This window comes from Spermophilus citellus, assembly GCF_964194105.1.
Source record: "Spermophilus citellus genome assembly, chromosome: 3".
Classification (NCBI taxonomy): domain Eukaryota; kingdom Metazoa; phylum Chordata; class Mammalia; order Rodentia; family Sciuridae; genus Spermophilus; species Spermophilus citellus.
The window spans coordinates 44175544-44195511 of NC_138184.1; the positions used below are offsets into that span (position 1 = coordinate 44175544).

The window sequence follows — 19968 nt, forward strand, 5'->3', positions numbered from 1 at the left end:
TTATATGCTAAAAAATGGAAAACCTAGAGGAAATGGATAAATTTATGAATACATACAACCTACTAAAATTGAACAAAAAAGGAATATAAAATATGCACCTATCAATAATGAATATGATATTGAGGTAAAGACACTGAAGCAGTAATTAAAAGTCCCATCTTAAAAAAAAGTCTGGAAACTGATAACTTTACTGCTGAATTTTACAAAACATTTAAAGAAAAACTAATTCCAATTCTTCTTAAACTAGTTCACAAAAGTAAAATGGAATTTCATCAAACTCTTCTTACAAGGCCATTATTGCCCTGGTAACAAAACCAGACAAAGGTGCCAAAAAAAATCCAAAACAAAGAAACAAATAGCAGACCCACATGCTGTTGAACACAGATGTAAAAATTCTCAATAAAATACTAGCAAACTGAATCCAAAGTACATCAAAAAATATCATACTCCACAATCAAGTGGGATTCATTGCAGGATGCAAGAATGATTCAACATACACAAATCAACAAATGTGACACCAACAGAATGAAGGTCAAAACCTAACATGAGCATCTCAATAGATGCAGAAGAAACAATCAGTAAAACTCAACATCCTTTATTTATAAAAAGCTCTCAGCAAATCAGATATAAAAGAAACATACCTCAAAAATATTAATCATGAAAAACTCACAGCCAATATCATACTGAATGAGGAAAAACTGAAAGCATTTCCTCTTAAGATCTGGAATAAGACCAGATGTCCACTTTCACTGCTATTATTAAATTTGGAAGTCTTGGAAAGTGAAAGAGAAGATATCCAAATTGGAAAGAAGTTAACTTATCCCATATTCATGATCATAAGAATTGTGAAAATGACCAAACTACCCAAAGATTGGATACAAAATACCAATGACTTTATTCACACACACACAAAAAGAAATCTTAAAATTCAGATGGAACCACAGAAGACTCAGAATAGCTAAAGCAATTCTAAATAAAATAAGACTAGAGGCATCATAATATCAGACCTCATAACATGCCACAAGGTATAGTAACTAAAACAGTATGATACTGACATAAAAACAGACATAGACCAATGAAACAGAATCGAGAGCCCAGAAATTAATCCACACATGCTCAGGCAATGATTTTTGTCATGGTACCAAGAATGTCAGTCTCTTCAAGAAATGGTGGTGGAAAAATTGTACATACATATGCAGAAGAATGAAACCAGATTCCTTCCTCTAACCAGACACAGAAAACAACTTGAAATGAATCAAAGGCTTACACGGAAGACCTGAAAATTTGAAGCTACCAGAAGAAAACATAGGGGAAATGCTTTGGAATATTTGTATAAACAATGATTTTATTTTTAAATCAGACCCCAAGAACACACACAGCAAAGTGAAAATGGACAGATGGGATTATATCAGACTAAGAAGGTCCTGCACAGCAAAGGAAGCAATCAACAGAGACAACCTGAAAGCCAATCACAGTGGCTCATGTCTGTAATCCCAACTACTTGAGAGGCTGATTTAGAGAAATCACAAGTTCGAGGCCAACCTCCATCAAAATTAAAAGATAATTTTAAAAGCAAAAACAGCCCAATCAATAAATGGGGGGGAAAGAACCAAACAAATTTCTCAAAAAAAAAAGAAAGAAAGAAAGAAAGAAAGAGAAAAAAAAAAGAAACACAATGACCAAGAAATTCATGAAAAATGTTCAACATCACCAGCACTCGAGGAAATGCAAATCAAAATTATACTAAGATTTCATTTCACTCCAGTCAGAGTGGCAATTATCAAGAACACAAATAATAAATGCTGGCCAGGATGTGGGGGCAAAGGTATACTTACACATTGTGGGTGGGACTGCAATTTAGTATAACCACTATGGAAATGGAGTGTGGAGACTTCTTAAAAAACTAGGAGTGGAACCACTCCTCATATTTCTCCAAAAGGTCTAAAATCAGCAAACTATAGTGATACAGCCACTTCAATGTTTATAGTGCATAATCACAATAGTCAAATAATGGAATCAACTCAGATGCCAATCAATAGATGACAGGATCAAGAAAATGTGGTATATATAAACAATGGAGTTTTACTCAGCCATAAAATAATTTAAAAATATCAGCATTTGCCAGTAAATTAATGGAAATGGATAAAATCATGCTAAGTGAAATACACTAGACTCAGAAAATCAAAGTTAGAATGTTTTCATATGTGAAAGCTAGAGCAAAATAAGGGAAAGAAGGCTTTGAGGGATATCATAAAAATATAGGAAAGATCAGTGGAGTAGATTTAGGAGGGAGGGAAGGAAAGGAGAAGATAATTTGAAGGAACTTATGAAATCATGTTATGTTGGGCTGGGGATGTGGCTCAAGAGGTAGCGCACTCGCCTGGCATGCGTGTGGCCCGGGTTCGATTCTCAGCACCACATACAAAGATGTTGTGTCCGCCGAAAACTAAAAAAAAATAAACATTAAAATTCTCTCTCTCTCTCAAAAAAAAAATCATGTTCACATATAAAGATACCAAAGGGAATTTCACTTTTAAGAAGTGAAGAAAGAAAGTTAAATAAAGCAGGGAGAATTGGGGAGGGACCACGGGAGAGGAAGAATAGGGAGGGATGAGGCTTGAAATCAAATTCCTTGCATGTGTGATTTTGTCAAAATGAACCCAAGTACTATGTATAATTATGATGCTCTAATAAAAATGTAAGATAAAAAATCTGGGGATGTAGCTCAGTAATAGAGCATCCCCGAGTTCAATACCCAGTATGCTCCCTATTCCCCCCCAAAGAGACTGAAGCAGGGGAGAAGATATTTACAAATCATTCACCTGACAAGGGATTAATACCCATAATAAGTAAGGAACTTGAATGCCAAAAAAAATCATCATCGTCTAAGTAAAAACCAGGCTACAGATCTGACCAGACACTTCTCTAAAGATATACAAATGGCCAACCAGTATGAAAAAAATTTTTCAATATCACTAATCATGAGGGAAATGCCAATCAAAACCACTATGAGATATCATCTCTCCCCAGGTAGAATGGCTATCACCAGAAAGATTAAAAAAAGACAAAGTGCACATGTCTCAATTTTTTTTTAAAAAAAAAATCCAGCTGTTTTATGTGCTTTCCTTTTCTGTGGGGTCTCCCGGGGAAGGATTCGGAGTGGGGTTGAGGAGGGGAGCAGCCAGAGATGGGAAGATGCAGAGAAAGGGGGATTCTCCCACACTGTTGGAACAAATGTAATTAGCACAGCCATTATGGGAAACAGTATGGAGATTCCTTAAGAAACTAAAAACAGAACTATCATATGGTCCAGCAATCCCACTACTGGGCATAAGCCTGAAGAAAAAAAAACCTTTTTACCAAAGAGATACCTGCACTCCCGTGTTCACTGAGGCATTATTCACAATAGCCAAGATATGGAGCCAACCTAGGTGCCCATCAAGAGACGAATGGATAAAGGAAATGTGGTGCTTACACACAATAAAATATTATTCAGTCATGTACAGGAATGAAATCCTGTCATTTGCAGAAACATGGATGGAACTGGAGGCCGTGATGTAAAGTGAAATAAGTCAGACATGGAAAGACAAATAACATGTTTTCACTCATTGGTGAAACTAAAAAAATGGATTTCAAAGAAGAATGGAGTGGAGCAGCAGTCACTAGAGCTTGGCAAGGGGGAATGGACAGAAGTTAGAAAAGCAAACAAAAACACAGGTGAAGGGGAGGGTCGTTCTGGCTTTCTAGGGCACAATACCATAACTGTTGGTTGAAACCATCTATGATGTATTCAAAATGACTAGAAGCATATGAAATTCCCAACACATAAAAATGATTAATGTTTGAAGAGATGGAAGTGCTTATCACTGCAATTTGACTTGCACATGATAGGCAGGTATTGAACTTTTGGTAACGTATCCCATACGGATGTTCAAAGGTGTCTCAATTTTTAAAAATAAACCCATCCATTTGATGGGCCCATCTTTTCTAGAGGCTCTCTGAGGGAAGGACTGCAAGAAGGGGTAGGAGGGGGATACAGCCAGAGTGGGGAGCTCAGTGGAAGATGCCCTAAGGCACAGACCAACATGCAGACACATATACACACACACGGCCAGCCACTGGGTCACAGGGTCAGATGGCAACCTCTTAGGTATGTGCAAGCTCGTGTAGGCTACAGTTCATGGTTGAGTCTATCTTCTAGCTGCCCATCCTGCCTCTGACCACCCTGCACCCCAGGCCAGAGCTGCCAGGTTTGTTTTCCAACCTAAGGCACTATTTTGCTCCTTTCACCCACTGCTCAGCACCCTTCACAGACCCTCTTAACCCCCAGTCTGAACTCAGCAGGCCAAGCTGCCGCTCTACCTCACAGCCTCACTGCATGCTTGTGCTCACCCCAGTACCTTTGCAAGTGCTGGGCCTTCAGCAGGGAGAGCCAGGTATCATGAAGTAACTGGTTTCCCTCTGCTTTCGTTGCTTTTGTGAGTACCCCAGGCAGGGTCAGATGGCAGAAAAGTCCTGGATTGGGCCCCGAGGCCAGACCTAACCCCAGCAAGGTGTTGTGAACTAGTTGAGAACAGAGCGTGGTGGAGCCTGACAGGGTCCTCAGCCTCCTTTGGCTATGTGGGGCCCTCAGTCTCTGGGGCACCAGGGCTGCTTCCAAGTGGGCAGGTCAGTCCTCGTGCCACTGAATGCATAAGTAACCGTGAATGTCTTTGACCCCTAAGTTAGATTCCCAATAAGATCTCTCAGGTTGCTTTGTGGGGCACTAGTCAGGGATTGAAATAAACTAGCAAAATGCCCCATACAGTATTTTCTTTATTAACTATTTGCACATAAATCCTAAATCTCTCTTGAAACTAAAATGTCCTGTGCTCCTCTTCTTCCCCCTTAGGTCCAACCCAGCCTGACAGCACAGATGCAGTGTTGCACAAGGACAGCCCCGTAATGGGGATAGTGGCAGGGTGGGTGGTTGGGTGGCTGGAGCTCCCCAAGGGGCCCCCTGGGGTACATGAGACAGAGGGGTCTAGGACAGAATGGATGGCCAGATTCTTCCCCTAGAAGTACAGGGATCTCTCTCACCAGAACACAACTGGCTGGCCTTCCTAAGTAGCCCTGGCTCACCCAAGTTGCCTGGACTGGGCCAGAGACTGAGATAGGAAGAGAGAGAGAGAAAGAGAGACAGAAAGGGGAGAGAATAATACAGCGATTCAGACACTGAAACTGAGATAGTTAGGAACAGAGATATGTAGAGAGAAACAGCGATGAGAAAGAAACAGCGAGAGTGAGTGACTCCTAAAATCCACAGAACAAAACAGAAAACTCCTTGGCAGCTAAACAGGGAGATCACTGGGCCTCCATGTCTGGCAAGCCTCTTGAACTGCTGGAAGGATTGAATGCACACAGCTCCTCGTGTGCCAATAACCTTCCCCTCAACCTCAGATCCTACCCCAGACGCTGCTCAGAAGGGGCTTTGAGAAACTAAAGGCCCTAAATAAGTGCACAGAGGGGGCAGCACTGGGAGGCCCCGTGAGGACACAGCACATGACTAAAAGCTGCCCACAGGCACAGCGTCTCCAGAGAGGTGCCAAGATCCCACCCACTTCTCAGCACCCAGCAATCCCCACCAAGCAGCCCAGAGCCCTGGGCTCAACAATGCAGTGGAGAAAACAGGGCAGGATGGAGGTGGAGCCCACGAATCCATCAGAGGATGACTTGCTCAAGTCATCTGTCTCAACAGATCGCCACCTTCAAGAAGCCAGGAAAAGGGTGGCGCTGCAGGCTCAGACACACAGCACCAAAGACAGCAGGCACCACTTGAGGGTTAGAAATAACCCCCAGCCCCATGCCACAGAAGTCGCATGGCCAGCACCCGGCCCTTCCCTAAGCCTGGAACGAAGTGCTTTCCTTCCTGTCCCAGGCGGGCTGCTCTAGCTGCTGGTGTGTGGACAGGCACCCATGGTACAGGTCACTCAGGACCGTACAGGTCACTCAGGTGTATTTCCAGCTCCTTGGCCAGGGAGACATTGAGGAGGGGGGGCTGCCATGTAAATAGACTTACCAACAGCCAAGAAAAATAAATCACAGTTGTCGTGCCCTCTTCCCAAGGATAAAAATGCAAAAACTTAAAATGAGAAAATGCTGCACAATGATGTGGATGTATTTAATACCATACAACTGTATACTTCAAAATGGTTAAAATTGTACATTTTAAGCCATGTATGTTTCTCCACAATAAGAATTCAAATATATTTTTTTAAATGAGCTGTTCAATCAATGCCACCATAATCTTTCTGCTTGATTTCCTGAGTCGACTTCATGAAAAAGCACCCACTTCTAATAGGGTGCCAGATGGCTGGGCCACTCCCTCCAGGTGAGCAGGTCGGTAAATAGGCCCTTCCCTCCCCCAAAGGAACCAGCCAAATTCCTGGTCTCCCTCAGTGGCCAGCTCTAGGTCCTCTGGCTGCCCAGACTCAGGGTCACAGAACATGCTAGTTGTTGGGCTCCCAGACATCACCTCTCCAGGCAGAAGGATGTTCCTTGCTGCACTGGGACACCTCTGCCTCAGGGCTTTCCCCTGCAGGAATGAGTGAATAGGGCCAGCTTACATGCTGGGTTACACCCAGCCTTGCAATCCCTGCTGAGGTGACAAGAGTGTTGGACACCAGCTGCTGGAGCTCCCCAGGGGATCAACTGCAGGTGCAAAGGCTTGCAAACACATCCTTCCCTTCCCTATCTTCCCCCTTCACTCCCTCTGAAGTTTCCAGGTGACTTTCTAAGTGAAACCTGGTCTCAGAGTCTGCTTATGGAGAAACCCAAGCCAAAGAGTCTCCAGAGGAGCTGGGACACTACTGGGGAGGAAAGAATGGACTGCTGCAGGCAAAACCCATCTGTGGGCACAGCCCTCCCCTCCCTGTCCCCATCCTGCCCTCAGATGCAATGCTCTGTCGTTCTCCTCGAGACTGGGAAAACAGTGGCCCAAGTCAACTGGTCCTCATCTCCCATTCTGTGCCCCAGGGTAAAAACACCACTGAAAGAATTCCTACTTTAAATACCAGGAAGAGGGGCTGGGATTGTGGCTCAGCGGTAGAGCGCTCACTTAGGGAGGGATAGATCCTTCGAGGCCTTGGGTTTGATCCTCAGCGCCACATAAAATAAATAAAAATAAAAGGTATTGTGTCCAACGACAATTAAAAAATAAACCAGGATGATGTTTCCTATGCTAAGATGTCAGCATTGCCTACAACAATAGACTTAAGCAGAATAATTAAAAAAAGATTAGAGACAGAGACCTGCACAGCAGACAGGACCCTGGAAGGGGCAGCAGCTCCACAAGACACTTCCTTGAGGAGGGTCTGCTACTTGAGGGCCCGAGACTCTGTCCTAAGGAAACTTCATAAGAACCCAATTCACAGGGGCTGGGGATGTGGCTCAAGCGGTAGCGCGCTCGCCTGGCATGCGTGCGGCCCGGGTTCGATCCTCAGCACCACATACCAACAAAGATGTTGTGTCCACTGAGAACTAAAGAATAAATGTTGAAAATTCTCTCTCTCTCTCTCCTCTCTCACTCTCTCTTAAAAAAAAAAAAAAAGAACCCAATTCACAGGGAAAGCTAATTAAGGGATCGTGGCTCTTGAAAAACAGAATTCCCTTTGTTTTTATGGAATTAAGGGAACTTTACCAAAAAAGGGGTTCCTGACCACTCACTCTACCCTCCTGGCTGCTGGCACCCAGCCTGCAAAAGCTGCAGGCACAACTGTCCTCTTGGTGGCAGAGCCCTGCCCTACTCTGCCTCAAGGTCTAGGGCCAGTTCTGATCTTGACCACTGGCCTGGTTGACCACCATGTTTACTAAATTCTTTTCACCTGATAATCAAAGGGCCTGACTTGAACCGACTCCTGGCCAGCTCTCCTCCTGCCAGTGGATGTGGCCTAAATGACCATAGACCACGGTGTCAAATTTTACCTGAAGCTCCTCTGCGGCCCCATAAGTGGCCCATGGCATTCAGAAGACAGAGCCAGAAGTTTAAGATGGAAAGAGAGTCTCTGGCAAGTATCTGCTGTGCACCAGCAAACCACGCGCCAACTCCTGGGGCTCCTCACAGGAGCCCCAATCTATGCACGGCTCGAGGGTTTCCTGAGAGTGGAGTGTGTGTCACCTGGGTAGGGCCGATTTGGTAATATCAAAGCCAGCAACCATGACTTACTGAGGCCCCGAAGAGGGCTCTATGGGGCTCGTTTGATTCCCATAACAACCCTATGATCTCCACTACAGAGGGAAAGTTATGACATAGCAAAGTGAAGTAACCTGTTCACGACCAATCAGCTAGAGCCTGAATACAAACACCTGGGCCAGAAGCTCAGTACAGTTTGCACCCCGTGCTGTGTGGGCGAGGCCAGCACCTGTCTGCCAGCCCGAGGTTGGAGGTAGGGCTGCTTAGGCCTCAGATTAAGCACACAGGGGACTTGCAGCCCCAGGGAGTTCTTGGCTTCCAATTTAGGGAGAACTCTCTGCTTTGGCTGAGCTCAGGTATTTCTGCAAGGCCCCTCACCTTGGGACTGCCTGTTACCTCCTGACTCAAAATTTTTATATACAAACAGAGATATGAAAAATTGTGCTCTATATGTGTAATAAGAATTGTAATGCATTTCGCCATCATGTATTTAAAAAATAAAATTTTAAAAAAAGAAGAAAAAATATTTTTCCATCCTTCCCCAGCAACACACCATGGCCTCAGCCCCTGCATTAGCAGGCTCCCTGCATTCCAGTAAAACTAGGCCACTCTGTCCTTCAGACCATAATGAGGCACTGAGGAGAGTTCCATCAAGCACGTAACAGGAGAGATGAAGCCTGACCAGCCGGAAAATTGGGGATAAGCACAGCGGCAGAGCCAACCAGCAACCGGAAGGTTTCCCCTTTTGCAGTCAGGAGACTGGCCCCAGAGCCAGGACTCAGCAGTTCTCACGCCAGTACACAGTATAAGAGGGTCCTTTGTGTCCCTCAGATGCCACCCCACTCAAAGGGCTTTGTAAATGACAGCATTCTAAGCCCCCTGCCCGCCCACCAAAGGCCTGTATCATTTGGGGGTCAAGCCCCCAGGCAGGCTCTGTAAGGCCCATTCTGGGACCTGTCCCTGATCCCAAAACAATGGCTTCTGCAAAACATCCCAAGTTCTTACTCAACAAACGCTGCACCTTTCATCTTGGTCTCCAAGATTTCATATTGAGTTAGAGGACGTCCTTGGGCATGCAGTGGCAGATGCTAATATTGCCATAGACCTGTACGTTATTATGGAACCTATCTCCCCCCCCCCCTCCCCATGGCAATTTAACTCAGTAACTCTAGCTACACACTGCAGGCCCAGGTGCCATACCTTGATCTCATCTAATCCCCCCCACCGGGGAGGTACATTAGTTAGGACTGAGTTCACATGGGACCCGCCCGCTTCAAATGGCAGTAGCTCAAACTACTGCTACTCCAAATTTATACTGCAAGGCTGGGGATGTGGCTCAAGCAGTAGCGCGCTCACCTGGCATGCGTGCGGCCCGGGTTCGATCCTCAGAACCACATACAAAGATGTTGTGTCTGTCCAAAACTAAAAAATAAATATTAAAAAAATAAAAAATAAATAAAAAGAGGCTATGTACTGGAAATTAGAATGTCTAATTCCATATCTTGTGAAAATTATAAAAGTGTTTATTTAATATTCAGGCAAATGCAAGGTTAGGAATATAATGAATATCATCCAGTGAAGACGACTTAAAAATAAAGCAATTACCAAATTCATACTGCACAAGTTACCTATGGATCTTGATAAAATGCAGGTCTGGGGTGAGATTCAACGTTTTGCATTTCTAACAAATTTCCAGATGGGACCAGCATTGCTGAGCAAGCACCGCAGGCTTCAATGAGTAGTGGTTAATTTCTCTGCGAGGCAGATGATGTGCGAAGGAAAGCAGTCCCAGGCTGGTGTGTGGCTCTACCGAGCTCAATAGGTAGTGACTTCCTTATAGGACAGTACAGCCGCTCAAGAACCAGCCATCACATCTCTATATTTCAGTGTGCTAGCATCGCACCACCGTAACAAATACCTGAGATAAATCAACGGAATCAGAGGAAAGACTTACTTTGACTCACAGTTTCAGGCTATGGTCACATGGTCCTGCTGCCTTCAAACCTGTGGAGAGGTCTACATCGTGCAGGGAGTGAGCATTGGAGGAAGCCGCTCACCTCTCAGTGGCTGGGAAGCAAAGAGGGAGACAGGAAGGGGCCAGGGTTCTAATAACCCCTTCAGGAGCACGCCCTCGCTGACCTAACTTCCTCTCAGCAGACCAGAACTCTTAAAGGTTCCACCACTTCAAATAGTGCCAACAGGCTGGTGACCAAACCTTTAACACATGGGCCTTTTCGGGACATTTCAGATCAAAACCATAACATTCCAGCCCTGAACCCCAAAGCCTCATGTCCATTGCAGAGTGCCAAATGCACTCAGTCCATCTCCAAGAGTTTTCAAAGTCTTAACAGTTCCAGCCTTGCTCAAAAGTCCAAGTTCAAAGTCTCCTCTGAGACTCAAGACAAACTAAATTGTGAGCCCCTGCAATAAATAAATAAATAAATAAATAAATAAATAAATAAATAAATAAATAAAAATTTTGTTTTAAAGTTACATATTTCCAAGATACAGAGGCACAGGGTAAACATTCCCATTCCAGAAGAACAGGAAAATAGTAAGGAGGAATCAGACCAAAGCAAGACTGAAACCCAGCAACACAAAGGTTAAATCCTACAGCTTCAAGTGCAGGCATCAGGGTACACTATGGCATGATATGGGTGGGCTGCAAAGGGCTTGGCAGCCACATCCCTATGACCTTGCTAGCTATAGCCCACATGGCCTCTCTCCAGCTGGCCCTGCTGCTGCTGCCTGTAGCCTCCCTGTGCAGGTGTTTTGGGTCCCTGGGACCTCTAACTTTCTGGAGTCTTCATCACAGCTTCATGCATTGCCCTTTTAGGGCTGCTCATAGGGACCCTGCCACACAGCATGGCCTCCCAGACTTTCCTTTGAAATGTTGGTAGTTGCTTCTATGACTCCATAACTTTCATTCTTTTTTTTTTATATTCATTTTTTAGTTTTAGTTGGATATAATACCTTTATTTTATTTTATTTTTTTATGTGGTGCTGAGGATTGAACCCAGGGCCTCGCACGTGCTAGGCAAGCGCTCTACCACTCAGCCACAACCCCAGCCCTCATAACTCCCATTCTGCAAACCTGCAAAACCAGCATCAAGTAGTGGAGGCCAAGATCTGACTGGAACCACAGCTGCATCTGAATGTTTCAGGCGGAAATGGGTACCTTGAGGCTGACAGTTGCCTGGGTGACCCTCTGGGAGCTTGGGGGCTCTCTTCCCAAACAAATATCTTTGAAAGGAGTTTGCACGGTTTTACACTTTTACACTTTGAGCCTGCCACGGGTGGGGTCTTGCCAATTCCTGAGATGCCCTCCAGGCATCTTTTCTGTTGTCCCAGTGCAAAGTTCTTGGCTTCTCCTTCTGGAGATTGAACCCAGAGCCTCACCCACGTTAGGCAATCACTCTACCACTGAACGATGTCCCCATCCTTTTTATTTATTTTCAAGACAGGGTCTCACTAAGTTGTTGAGCCTGGCTTCGAACTTGCAACCCTCTGATTCCTTCCATTGCTGTTGACCATGAAGTGACACAGCCAAGGGGGAAGGCCTTATCACAGAACCTGCGTAGTTTGGAAACCTCTAGAACTATACCCTCAATTCTCTTTGCCTCAACTTCACTGTCAAATGTCAGTCCACACCTGGACAGCCCTGGTGTGAAGTACAGCGCTTAATGAGACCTCTTTCCTTCCATTTGACAGTGACAGCAACAAGATCAAACCTTTGGGTCTCTTGCCAAAAGAGGTAAACACCACAAAACATGGTCAGAATTGACCCAGACACTGGGAGAAGTGGAACAAGAGCTCAGCATGATCCTGCTTGACATGGACCTGTAGAAAAATAGACCCAGTGTCATCTCACTTTGCAGGCCAAGGTATTTTGTCAGAAAGATGGAGAGAAATGCATTGGTATATTCTGGAACTTCAGTATTGATGGACAGCCATGCCTCTGTTTTAAAGTGATATACCTGAGGTGGACAGTGATTAATTCTAGAGCCGGAGGGCACAAGGAGAAGTGAGAGAATGACAGGGAATGGGTACAATATTTCAGAAAGATCTCCATGGGAGGGTGCTGCCACTCTTGGAGCACTGGTTGGAAATGCCAACAACAGCACCAACAGCCTCAGAGATCACCAGTCTCCATCTACCCTGGATATTTTATGATCATCTTGGTGGCCTTTATCAGCACAATCCTAATTGGCATATTCATCATGGTCCATAGGAAAACAGACACCATAGAAGAGGTTTCTCTGTACAGCTCATCCACTTCCATCCTTTGTAAACTGGTCTCCCATCACTGTCAGCAGCTCTCAGCTAATTCTTCTGAACAGCACCTGTTGCTTCTTCATCAAAGCAAGTGAAAGCATTGATGATGCCATCTTCAAGATTTGTGTCATTTAACTTCTCACCAGACATGGACCCCAGAGCTCATTCATCATGGCCTTAAAGTCTGCATCAGTAGGATTATTCCCTAGGGAGACAAGCGTATCATGCAAATCTTTGTTCACAAAACCTTCTCTATTCTCATCAGTCATATGAAAGGCCTCTTTGAACTCCTGAATCTGTGAATGATAAAATATGGCAATGACATTTGATGCTGAACACTGAGGGACTCTTGGTGGTCTTGGTCTTCGTCTTCTTGCTCTACATGGATATGGTGACTTTGTACTTCTGGAGCCAGACACCTGAACATAGTTGGCCCTGTGTGAGAAGACCAGAGACTCCCATGGGCAATGGGGTGTGCAGAGCAGTAATGGCACCAGCCCTTCCGGTCTGATAAAGAGTGGAAGGCACTGGGCAGGGCACAGGGTGGTGCAGTGAGCACAGCTCAAAATAATGGATCCCGAGTGCACATTGCCTCCACGCTGCCTGGGCTGAATGCCCGCAGCCCGGGTTTGGGTTGTCTCTTCCTTGCCTATTCTGATCTGCAGCCCTCCTGCAGCAGACTCCTCCCTATATGCTCCTGACAGTGCTAATAGAAATAAATGTGAACCATGTGTAATTAAAAAATAAAAATAAAAACCTCGCAAATCTCCTTCCTTGGCCACACGCTTTTCCAACCTGTCTTTGATGTTCCCCCTTTTAGGGACCAATCTTCTTTGAACCTGGGCTAGTCTAGTGACTTGTTCTGAACAACAGAAGGCATGGGAAATAATGATGTACCATTCCAAGTGTAGACCAGAAGAGTCCCTGTATGCTGCTCTCTGGGGCCTGCCACTATCATGTGAACCTACTCAGTCCCGCCTCTCAGGGATGGGAGATGACAAGCAGCAACACTGAGTCAGCTCTTCATTCCAGATACACAGGCGAACCAGGAGAAATCAGAAGTGGCCTGCTGACCCAGCAGTTGACTGCAACTACCTAAGGGGACCATCCTAGAGCCGCTAATCCCCAGCCAATCTGCAGACTGGTGAGCTAAATAAATTCTTGGGTTTTGGAGTGATTTGTTAGGCAGCCATAGCTGAGCAGCACATCCCTCCCTGGGCTGGATCCTGAATCCCACCTTGCAGGGAAGTACAGGCACACTCCCAACCTGCAGCAGCTCTCCCCACACAGTTCTCCTCAAGTCTTATCTCACTTTTTAAGTCTCTCAATCATTTGGGATCTCTTCAGTGATTTTTTGAGAGGTCTGGTTCTCTGTCACCTAATTTGGACTTTTTCACTCTGGAAACTCAGTCATTATACATATAAAACTTCCAACTAAACACACTGTTACATTGAGAAATGTGTTTATTGGTTAAACTTTGCTTTTCCCTGAAAGCAGGGACCATTTGCCTTAGCAGTGTCAATGCCTGATGTTTCTACCCCTTACTGTCATTTCAACTTGTGGATACAGTGTACAGAGTGGCTTTAGTGAAACCAGAGTTTGAGAAGAAACTCTATTCTCTGCTTCTGTGGATGGGTGGGGCCTTTGCAAGCCTGCGTGATAGGGTCAGCAGCCAAGGGTTGCAGCCAGCAAAGCCAGATTCTTCTCCACTGCCATCAAGTGGTGTGGCAGCCTATGCCCTCCAGTGCTACAACAGATCCCAGCACCCAGACCCCACCATCAACTTCTTTCCAGGTTCTTGTCTCCAATAGGACAATGAAAGGCAAGAGTGAAAGGAGCAGAACTTATTCAAGTGTGAAGGATGGAAACCACTCTTGAGGGGCAAGAGGGAAGCTAATGGAAGTTGCTGCCAGAGTGTGCTAGTCTAGGAGTTCATATTGCACTGGGTCAATGCTATTGGTCCAAATTTACGCTAGTCAGATGGAAAAGCACTAACACTATTGGTTAACCCTTCAGTCTGGACTTCCATTCAGATCTGCCCCACATCAGCCGGATGGTAGATGCTCTGGGTTCCTAGCTACAGTGCTGTGTGGAGCAGGTGTTTCCACTGGATGGGACCCTGCCTGTGGTGCTCAGGCCCTCGCTGGCTTGGCAGGCTCTGCATGCTGCCTGCATTCCAGGCTCCCTGGGCCACCACTCCACAGCTCTAGGACAAGGGCTTGGCTTCATTAGGACACTGGACAAAGTCACTCATGTGATGGCAGGAATAAGTTCTGTCCATTTTTAAAAAGGTCACACTTAATATCTCAGGAATGGGCTGCATTTGTGATGCAGGACAGCTACTAAAACCCACATTTAACAGGAGAGAAATCTGGGGCATGATGAGCTGAATCAGCGTGGCTGAGGTCAGAGTGCAGCTCCCAGGGGTCCTGCCTCTTTTTCCTCTTACTTCACCCATGCCCTCTCCAGCCTTCAGGATCATGAATTTTGTGGACTTGTAACCTTTTAATAAAGTACAGACAATCAAAGATGTAGACAGGTGCTTGGCTTGGGGCTTTCCTTAAGTAATCCAGACCAACATTGGATTTCAAATCCCTCAAAGGCAACGACCAGGCATTCTCTTCAATAAACAGTAAATAAGCCGACTATAAAAGGAAAATTACTGTCCCATGGGGTTATACAGCCTATTTATTTGAATTTCAGTTATTGTTACAATAATTTATGGTATATTTATCATCATGAAAAGCATTTATCTTCAGGCAACTGAAGCAATAAGAAAGGCATAGCATTTAATTTTACCCACAACATTTCTTTTAATCCAATCTGACACCACAAGAAAAAAAAAAAGAATCAGTTAGAATTTATTGACTCAGGATAATTCCTAATTCTCAGATGGCAGCTGCCAGAAAAGCTAATTAATTCAGATTGACTGCTGGGCTTCATTTTTATTTGGATTTTAAAAAAAATGAATGAGGGTAACAGATCAATAGCATATGTGCAGCCTGGACTCAAATTCTAAGATGTTATCTGCCAGATGGGGTGTGTGTGTCCTCTTGGCCCAGAAAGAAGTTCTGTGAGAGGGGAGGTGCATTTGCAAGAGTCAAGGCCATCTGGGCTGAGTTCAAGAGCAGGGCAACTGGGAAAAGGTGAGTACTGAATTCAGACAGGTCTGATCTTGCTTGGTCACTTACTAACTGTGTGACTGTGGGCATGTTAATCCAATGATTCTGAACTTCAGTTTCCTCATCTGTGAAATGGGCATAATACCACTGGTGCACAGACAAAGGGAAGCGAGATGCACAGTGTGTGATCATCTGTGTGCTCATCAGATGAAAGAACATTTCATACAACACACCTGCTACTCCAGATCTCCACTGCTCAGCATTGCCTTTTAGAAAATCTTTATTCCTTCCTTCATTCATTTGCCTCATATCTACTGAACACCCATAACAGGTCAGGGTATCAAGAACTACAAGGGTGCACCAGTGGACGAGGGTGACTTCGTCCTGGCCATGGTGGGGTTTGCATTTTTACTGGAGGAGACAGTCAATAGAAAAGTAAACGCATCTTTGGAAGGTGCAAAGTAAGCCAGGGCGTTAGAGGGAGGGGTGGGAGCCTGTGGCCAGGGATCCTCAGGGGCATCAGGGTTGAGACTATATTGATGACAGGGAGGGCTGAGGAGCATTCCTGGCAGAGAAAGAGCCAGTGGACAGGCCCCAGGGGACACTGAATGTGGTGTGTAGCTGGAGCACATGAGGTAGGGAGATGGACCCAGGGCTGGAAGGGTGGACAGTGGCCAGATCCTGTGAGACCTTCTAATCAGAGGTCAGCAAATGTTTTCTACTAAGGGCCAGATGACAAATGTTCAAGGGCTCTATGGGCTTTATGGTCTCCACCACAGCTCAAGTCTGCTTTTGACACACAGCAGGCCTATACAAATTGCAAACATTGGACACATCTGTGTTCCAATAAAACTTTACTGACAAAAACAGACAACAAGCGGGATTTGGCTCACAATCTGAGGTTGCCAGCCTTTGTTTTAGGTCTTGGCAGAGTTTGAAGTTTAGGTTGGGTACAATGGGTTCCATTAAATGGCTTTAAGCAAGGGTGATATGATTGCACCCATAGTTAGGACACTGATCTGGAGCTTCATACCAAAATAAGCCAAATTAAAACAGGGTCCCCACCTGCTCTGAACAGAATTACAGGAGTGATAAAATGCTCCTCTAGGGCAGCCAGTGAGAGGGATTCGAAGAAGCTGGAGGAGTGGGGAGCCAGAGACAGCAAAGAGGAAGAGAGGAAGAGCATGAAGAAAACACACTCCTTGTATGGAGTGAGGGTGGCCTTTGGGGTCTACTTCTTTCTCTGAACATTATACCTGCACGATACCTATTTTGTGAGTCTAGGTATTTTATTTACTCTCATTTCTCTAAGGAAGCCTATTGTTTGACTGTATTACAATTTATTTCTGCATTCTGCTTTTGGCTATATAACTAGGAGTGGCTGGGGACCTACTAACCCTTGAAGGTTTAGTTAAGATGTCAGGACACAGAGCTGGTCCACCAGCCAGGCCCTGGGTCAACTTGATGGTTCAGGGTCTTTGGAGCCCTGAGTACTGTGGGTCCTAACAGATAAGAAGAATCAGGTGGCAAATGTGAGTTCCCCAGAAGTGCTGGTTCAACTCCCAACTCTTTCAAGCTGAGCTGGTGTAGTTCAGAAAAATGAGTAGCAACAGACTAGACTGTGGCCAGGAAGTGTTGGTAGTTGGTGATGGTGGGAACAGTGGGGTAACTGGAGGAAGGTTTTTTTCAGTGCTCAGTTTGTCCTCACAGGCTGAGGTCAGCAGATATACCCTAGAATGATCAGACCTATTGCTAGGATTAAGAAAACAGCCACTGCTCTGAACTCCCCTTGGGCCTGCGTCCTCCTACTACCAAGGCCTGGCCTGGAACTGCCTGCATGGCCACAGTTCCTTTGCCCCAGCCTCTACTGCTCTGGCCACAGCAGGCCTGGACCTGGTGGGAGGAAGGGGCCCCTGATCCTTGAGCTCACACCCTAGGCAATGTGCCATCCGCCAGCCGCCCAAGGCTGGGACCGTCTAATGTCATTACAGTATCTATAGGGTGCTAGGCCAGTTGCTAATCATTTGGAATATCACATCTGCCATTTCTGGGCCTATTTTCTGGCTCAGACAGTTGGAGCAAGAGTTGCTTTGATGGCTGACTTTGATCCTTGATGAAAGAGCTACAGTGAACAAGAGTAATAATAAACATAATAAGATAACAATAAGGATAATAAGAGCTAACATCTCCTCAGCACTAACAATGTGCCAGGCTGGTTCTGAGCATGTCACATGTGTCAGCTCATGCCGCTCTCACAGCACCGCTCTGCGGTGGGCATGACAGTGATTTCTGTTTCCCAGGTAAAGAAACCAAGGTCCATCAAATTGCTCAAGGCTGCTCAGTCAGTCAGTGACTGAGGTGAGATTCAAACCCAGGCAATCTGATGTCAAAGTCTGGAAATCAGAAAAATAAATGTAGGCAGTGTTTCCTTGCACGCGTCCCTTGGTGTGGGAGTGACAGGGCAGATAACTTTGGGCAGTGGTGGGATAAAACACTTTCTTAACTGCCTATCTTGACTTAAAGTGTTCTTGTATTTATGTGTGCATGCATCCATTCATTGAACAGCATTTATTAAATCTGAAAACTGTTTGAGGTGTCAGACTCTGCCAGGTCCAGGCGACAACTTGGTTCTTGGTGAGTGGGAGTCAAATGAGAGCAGTTACTGTGAACATCATTAGCCACTGCCGGCTCCAGCTGAGCTGCAGATACAGGAGGGAGCATAACTCCACCTCACCCCCTTCTGGGTGTCTAGTCCACTCAATCTCTTCTGGGCATGTGGGTCTGGCACCTGGCAGGGGGCATGTCCACCCAGCAATATCGATGAGGAAAATAGCTGGAAATACAAATGGTGCCAGTAACATATCTTTGATGGGGAGAGCCTCTGCTATTTCCTGTCCCTACACAGCCTCTGAAATTACACCTTTTATTCTTCATATATAACATTTTACAGGCTGTTTAAAGATATGTGTGAAAGTCACTCAAAACAATATTGGCCAATAACATTATAGAGAACACAGTGAAGTAAATGGTGAGAATTCACCAGAAGCTGATTGTCAGCCCCAAATGCTGAGGTTCCCGCAGCTCCACCCTGCTCTGCAGTGTTATTGTCAACTCCATTAGCTGTGGATGCCACATGTAGATGCTAACGACTCCCATTTTGTCCTTCCAGCCTTGACACTCCTCCAAGCTCATATGTCCAACTGCCCGACATCTCCATGTCCAACCTATCCAAAAAAGAACCCTCAATCTTTCAAAATGTGTTCATTGCTTAGTTTTCCATGTATTATTTCTCATGCTAGGATCTTAGCAGTTATCCCTTATTCCTCCTTCTTCTCACCCTACTCATTCAATTGCTCAGAAAGTTCTTACTGCCAGCTTCTGCCTTGAATGCACCCTCCCCTCTCCACCTCTACTGCAACCTTTGTAATGGAGGCCACCATCGCCTCCCGCCATGGATTATTGCAGCGGCACCCGACTGGCCTCCCTCTATAATGCTGACAACTTGCAACTCTTTTTCCTTGCATGGAGGGAAAAAAATAATCTTATAAGAAAGCTTGAATCATACCCTTAAAGCACTTTAATAGCTTCAATAGCTGCCCAATCATATTTAGAATAAAACTGAAAGCCCTTACCAAGAAATTTTGACCCACAAGGTCCCAAGTTATCTGTTCCCTGTTTTTCTCTCCAGAGTCTCCTAGTGCTGCTATGGTCTTTGCTTATCTCCTCTCAGTTCCCAGCAGACAACTGATCTCTCCCTGCCACCAAGCCTTTGCACCTGTTCTGTCCTCTGCCTGGATGCTCTTTCTACCACTCATCATGTGGATACATACACAGGCTGGCATGGAAAATCCCATAAATAAACTATGACTCATAAATGCATGCTTTTGATAGGATATTTGTTCTTTCTAATCAATAAACCAATGAAGATGTCATAGGGTCTCCATCAGTTCTGCAGTTATTACTGGGCAATTGTATGTGCCAGGCACTGTTCTAAGTGCTGGGGAAAGAGAACACTGGCTACCTCTTTTAAGGGGAACAGGCAACAAACAGACACATTCTGTTGTCCCTTGGTATCCAGGGGGAATTTTTCTGGACCTCCCAGGGACACCACAGTCAGCAGCTTAGTATATTTCTTCCACATAATGCATTACATCTAGGTCAGAGATATTGTAATGAGAAAAGTCCCCCCAAAACACTTAGGTGATGAAAACAGAAGGCTCTTGGCCAGGATGGAAGCAGAGTGCATGTGACAGACAGCCTTGGGGGCTGGACATACCCACTCCATCTATAAAGATCTGTTGTGTGGTTACAGAGCTCAGCCCAGCTCAATTACAGAATTCAGTTTAACTAAATTGCCTAAGGCCTGTGGGAACAAAGAGCCTCCCTGGCTGAGCAGGGCA

General features: G+C 45.3%; 1 long non-coding RNA gene across 1 annotated transcript in view; it reads right to left on the reverse strand.

Annotated features, from left to right (window-relative positions):
* Positions 1–19303, reverse strand: part of LOC308645431 — a 63762-nt gene extending 44459 nt beyond the window's left edge. Inside the window, exon 1 of the long non-coding RNA XR_014021214.1 lies at positions 19201–19303. This is a non-coding gene — a long non-coding RNA (uncharacterized lncRNA). The remainder of the gene's footprint in view (positions 1–19200) is intronic.
* Between the last annotated feature and the right edge of the window lie 665 nt (positions 19304–19968).